Below are 5,584 nucleotides of genomic sequence, written 5' to 3'. Positions count from 1 at the left end.
TTTATTATTCCTAAGAAACAGTTCTAAATTAAGACATCCTGTTTTAAAACCGGTTAACCATTGATTTTTGAATGTATGTATGTGTGCATGAGGATTAGGAAGAATAAGGCATTATAAAATCTTTACATACATGTAGATTTATCTCATTATCATATAAAACTTGGTTTATTAATAAAAAGTTAATTTTGTTATTGTTTAAAGAAACCTGGTTTGGCATACTTTATTCTGGCAAATAAATGAAGTGTTTAATTTTGCTAATTTCCAGTAGATGGGAAACTTTACTAATAGGCTGTGACCTGTGGCGGAGTGGGACTGAATTAACAGTGCATTACTCCCGCCTTGGTCGTAACATTGTTCCTAAGTCACTGAAAGCTAACATACAGGTGCAGCAAATAATTAGGAAGGCAAATGGTCTGTTGGCCTTTATTGCAAGAGGATTTGAGTAGAGGAGTAAAGAAGTCCCGCTGCAATTGTATAGAGCCTTGGTGAGACCGCAAGTCTGAGTACAGCTTTGGCCTCCTTACTTAAGGAAGGATATACTTGGCATAGAGAAAGTGTAACAGAGGTTCACCAGACTGATTCCTGGGATGGCAGGTTGTCCTTTGAGGAAAGATTGAGGAGACTGGGCCTGTATTCTCTCGAGTTTAGAAGAATGAGAGATGATATTGAAGCATACAAAATTTCTACAGGCCTCGACATGGTAGATGCAGGAAGGATGTTTCCCCTGGCTGTGGGGATCTAAAACCAGGAACAGTCTCAGAATAAGGGACTGGCCATTTCAGACTGAGATGAGGAGGAATTTCTTCACACAGAGGGTGGTGAATCTTTGGAATTTTCTACCCCATAGGGCTCTGGAGGCTCAGTCATTGAGGATGTTCAAGACAGAAATCGATAGATTTCTAGATATTAAAGATATCAAGGGATATGGGGATAGTGCGGGAAAATGGCATTAAGATAGATGAGCCACGATCCAGTTGAATGGCGGAGCAGGCCCAATGGGTCGAATGGCCTACTCCTGCTCTTATGTACTATGTTCTTATGTTCCCCATGTTCCTAAAATAGACAATACTGTTCTAGCAGTTCAATAGGCCAGCTCCCCACACAGGTTTGAAATTTTACAAACTGTCAAAGTTTCTGGTTAATTTTCACCTCCTTAATACTTCACAATACCCTGCCTGCCAACCTGTAAAATGCAGAAAAGTTTGCAAACATCTTTGAAAATGTTGCCGCAACCCTAAAAAAAAACTGCGAACTCAAAAAGCAACTTATATCTGAAAAAAAAACTGAGAAAAGCCTGATAACACGGCCATCCACTGCTTCAAGGCAATTGAATAATTTGCATTGTTTCACTACATTGGATTTCAGGATTATTATTATTGCTTTTGAGATCACAGTAAAGTTCCCTTTTTCATCAAAATGCAAATCCTGGCATGCTAACAAGAATTTGAAACACCTGGAGGTGCAAATGTATTGCCATTGAGCAGCAAAACTTATTCAAAACAGCCTGCTGTAAGTCAGCCTGTAGAGTGCCAGCACAAGTAGATCACCCCAATGATAGCAAAAAGGTACTGAACATGATGTCGCATCAGCCCTCAATGTGGTGTTTATGCTGCTGTAGAACCAACAAAACAATCTGGCATGTTTCACCATGCAGTTAAGATGAAGCATGCACACGCACTTTTAATCTCTGCAACATTTATATCATGGTTTCTATCACACACTGTAATGTAGTACAGTGGCTCCTATATGCCTGTTCCATAAAGAACACGATGCACCAAGTCCGTGCACTGTGAGCTAGACTTTCCTCAGAGCTACTCCTGCTCCAATGTCGCTATTTTGCCACAAGTGCTGCGAAAAACCTGTTCCGAGTTAAATCCCAGCCTATATTTTTTTAATTCTTTCATGGTATGTGGGCATCGCTGGCAAGGCCAGCATTTATTGCCCATCCCTAACTGCCCTTGACAACTGAGTGGCTTGCGACCATTTCAGAGAGTAATTAAGAGTCAACCACATTGCTGTGGGTCTGGAGTCACGTGTAGGCCAGACCAGGTAAGGACGGCAGATTTCCTTCCCTGAAGGACATTAGTGAACCAGATGGGTTTTTACAACAATCGATGATAGTTTCATGGCACCATTACTGAGACTAGCTTTCATTTCCAGATTTTAATTAATTAATTAGCTGTACTAATTCATTGAATTTAAATTCCACCGGCTGCCTAAATGGGATTTGAACCTGTGTCCCCAGGATATTAGCCTGGGTCACTGGATTACTAGTCCAGTGACATTACCACTAGCCACCATTTCCCCCTCAAACTATCCAAATAGGACTCACAGCTGGGAGTTGTCAGTCAGCAGACCATCTCAATCAGGAGGAGAAGGAGGACAGCTCCACAGCGGCTGTAGTTTCGGCATTATAGGTGCACACACTTCTGGCACAGCCGCACCAAACTCCATTTTGGCGAGACAGCACGGTAATTAGGCAGATCATGGTGTCAGTCAGTGTGTAATGCTGATTTGATGCCCATGCTGCCATTTCCAGCTTGCCACTCCAGCTAACACCCTCTCAAACACTCACAGCTGACCATGCATTCAACAGCAGGAAGGACCCTCACCACTGCTATATAAAGGGATCATCAACTACTTGCAGATTAGTTGCTGATTGATTTCTACTGGCTCTGTCTTTGTTTGTTGAAGCGCTGTGAGTTTTCTAATGCTATTTAAAGTTGGTGAAATCGACAGGGAGTGGTATTTTACTTGGTGAAGGATTTGGTTCTGATTTCAAGGGTTCTGCTACCAAGTATGAGTGCGGTAATTACCATTACCCTTGCACTGCAGCATGAAAGGGAGATTGAGCAGAGGTGACCCCGACACAGGTTGCTCACAGAGGGAGGAGGAGGGGGTGAAGGGCTCTCAGCATGAACCCTGAGCCACTCAGGGTCTTCAGAGAGCATTTTTCTTACCTCAAGGTAAGGAACAGTATGTTCAACATCTCCATTTTATGAAGGAGGTGCTCACTGAAATCTGCCACCTTTTGCAGGCAGACCTGCAGTCTCCGAGCAGGGCGAGGGTGACATTGCCAGTGGCTGTGAAGGTGACCGTAGCTGTGAATTTCTCCATGTCAGGATCCTTCCAGGCTGGAGTAGGTGATATCTCTAACACCTTCCAGTTGTCATTCACTGCTGGATAAGGGAGGGGACTGACACACATTATGCAGGAGTGGGGAGTACATTGTGTTCTTTCTGACAGAGAGAAGCAGGCGGAGTGTGCTCATGGCTATGCCAGAATAATGAGATTCCCCATTGTGCAGAGTGCCATCGACTGCACAGACGTGGCATTGCGGACGGTTCATCTAAATGAACAGATGTGCCACACCCACAATGTGCAGTTGGTGTGCAAATATGCTCAGGACATCATGCAGGAGAATATCCTGGCAGCAGTCATGATGCCTTTATTCTGCGCCAATCCAGTGTTTCCTCAGTATTTGAGCCACCCCATCAAACCAGAGGGTGGCTGCTGAGCAACAAAGGGCTATCCGCTGACCACCTGGCTAATGACTCTAGTGCAAGTTCTGAAGAAGGGTCACTGACCTGAAATGTTAACTCTGCTTCTCTCTCCACAGATGCTGCCAGACCTGCTGAGTATTTCCAGCATTTCTTGTTCTTTAACAGTAGAACAGTCCATAGTCTAATCCAGAAGTTGAAATTGTTACTTTCCTTCTCCAGCAATGAATTTCTACAATTAACAACTTGCAAACACTTTTTAATGAATCAATTTGGCTTTAGAATTTTTGAGGGATAAAAGATTGTCACAGTCCCTTCCTTCCCTTCCTTCAGTTTAAATTATCAAAGATCTCAGTTTTGGCTTGACGTTTTAGAATTTTGAGAGAGAATAATAAATAAACAGACTAAATTCTCTTCCTTCAGTTTAAATAGTCTGACAGCGCTCCTTTCATGTCTGTCTGTTTCCCAGTTAGAACAGTCTGTCTCAACTAAAAAGCCAGTTCAAAAGATAATTGCAACATTGTATATCCAGTCCTTGGTCTCTGAATGGCTGTTGCCGGGTAACCAGGATGCATTCTTTGAAGCTGGTTGGTTCCCTCTCCGTATGGTTGTGTCCAACAGCAACCGAAATGCTCTTTCTCTAACTCCTGAGGCTTGCTGGTTCTTAAAGCAGTACGGCTCTTTTTCCAGCCTTAAAGGCACACCATATTCTTCTCAAAAAAAAACTATAGGATCATAACAATAACAACAAGCCCATGACACCCTTACCCAGTTCACCACACCATGGATGCTACAATTTTGGACTTTTACCTCAGATACTTTTATCAGGCTCACTAGTCAAAGATCACTCCTAGAAACAATCTTGTTCCTTACAAATATGAGTTTATCCTCACATGGATGCTAGTTTGATTATTGTAGTGAATCCAGGATCAAACGTAAACACTTGGTACATGGAGTCAGCTCACTGACTTTATTGTGTGGCCTCATGAACGCCTTAATTTTGATGATGGTGGAATAAACACTCGAGTAGGAAGGACAGGCATGGATTTGGGAACCAAAGACATGTTCAAGGATGTAGGATAGGAAGAGAAGAATGGTACCTTGCAAGGAGAGTGGGATCGAGAGTGATGTTCGTGATTTAGAAAGAGCCGGAACAGTATGTGAAGAGATGGACTATTTATAATGTTAGCTAGCATGAGGGCCAGGAAAGTTGGTAGCTGTGCCCACAAGGAACCAATTGGCAGGATGCATGCTTAGCAATTAGGACTAGGGTTTCTTTAGGAAATGGGAGCTGTGTCCTTCAACTTTAGTTGGCAGCTGATGTGTTAGAAGATAGGTGTCACACCCCACAGTTTTAATAGGACAAGATCACAGGCTGCTGTATGCATTTTTGAGACAATATCACATGTGTTTGTGATCTGTCAGCATCAATTTAACTTCAATGACCTCCTATTTCACTAAGTCTAATGCTCCATATAATTAGCATTACCAGTACAACTGTGGCTCATTTGCTGTTTAGACAAACCAAACAATGAACAAGTTAACAAAAGATTACAGTACAGTTCTGCAATGCTTCAAAGTACACCCTTCATTGTAAGAATTGGGTGTATACTTTCTGAAGGAAACTGCAGTGTTCGGCCCAATTTTAACCCATTTAACACCCATTCATTTACACTACAGTTAAAATGGGTTTACAACTTTAAATTTGCTCCAAACAGTCAAAACACATTGTAGCACAGAAGTCAGATGTACCAGTCTTTCAACACAACTCTTGCTTAATACTTATTTTTATAAAATGCAAAAATGTCTCTGGGAACTATGATGATCCATGGATCCGACTATGACAGGGTGAGCAGTGTACTGCTCAGTACAGAACTAAGCTGATGTTTAGCTGAACTTAATTTACTTTACATTTAGGCTAACATGTAATGAAGAATAATTCTGAAAAGTATTCACCTGAATTAAATAGATTATTACATTGATTTAAGATATTATTTCTTTGCGAATTACTTACCTATGATTTATTCTACAGTTCCTTTTTCAGTGTCATCTACTCACGAAAGGCACCATTGTATGGAAAACCA

This window comes from Heterodontus francisci, chromosome 25 (genome assembly GCF_036365525.1).
Source record: "Heterodontus francisci isolate sHetFra1 chromosome 25, sHetFra1.hap1, whole genome shotgun sequence".
NCBI classification, from domain to species: domain Eukaryota; kingdom Metazoa; phylum Chordata; class Chondrichthyes; order Heterodontiformes; family Heterodontidae; genus Heterodontus; species Heterodontus francisci.
This window is presented reverse-complemented; position numbering follows the sequence as displayed.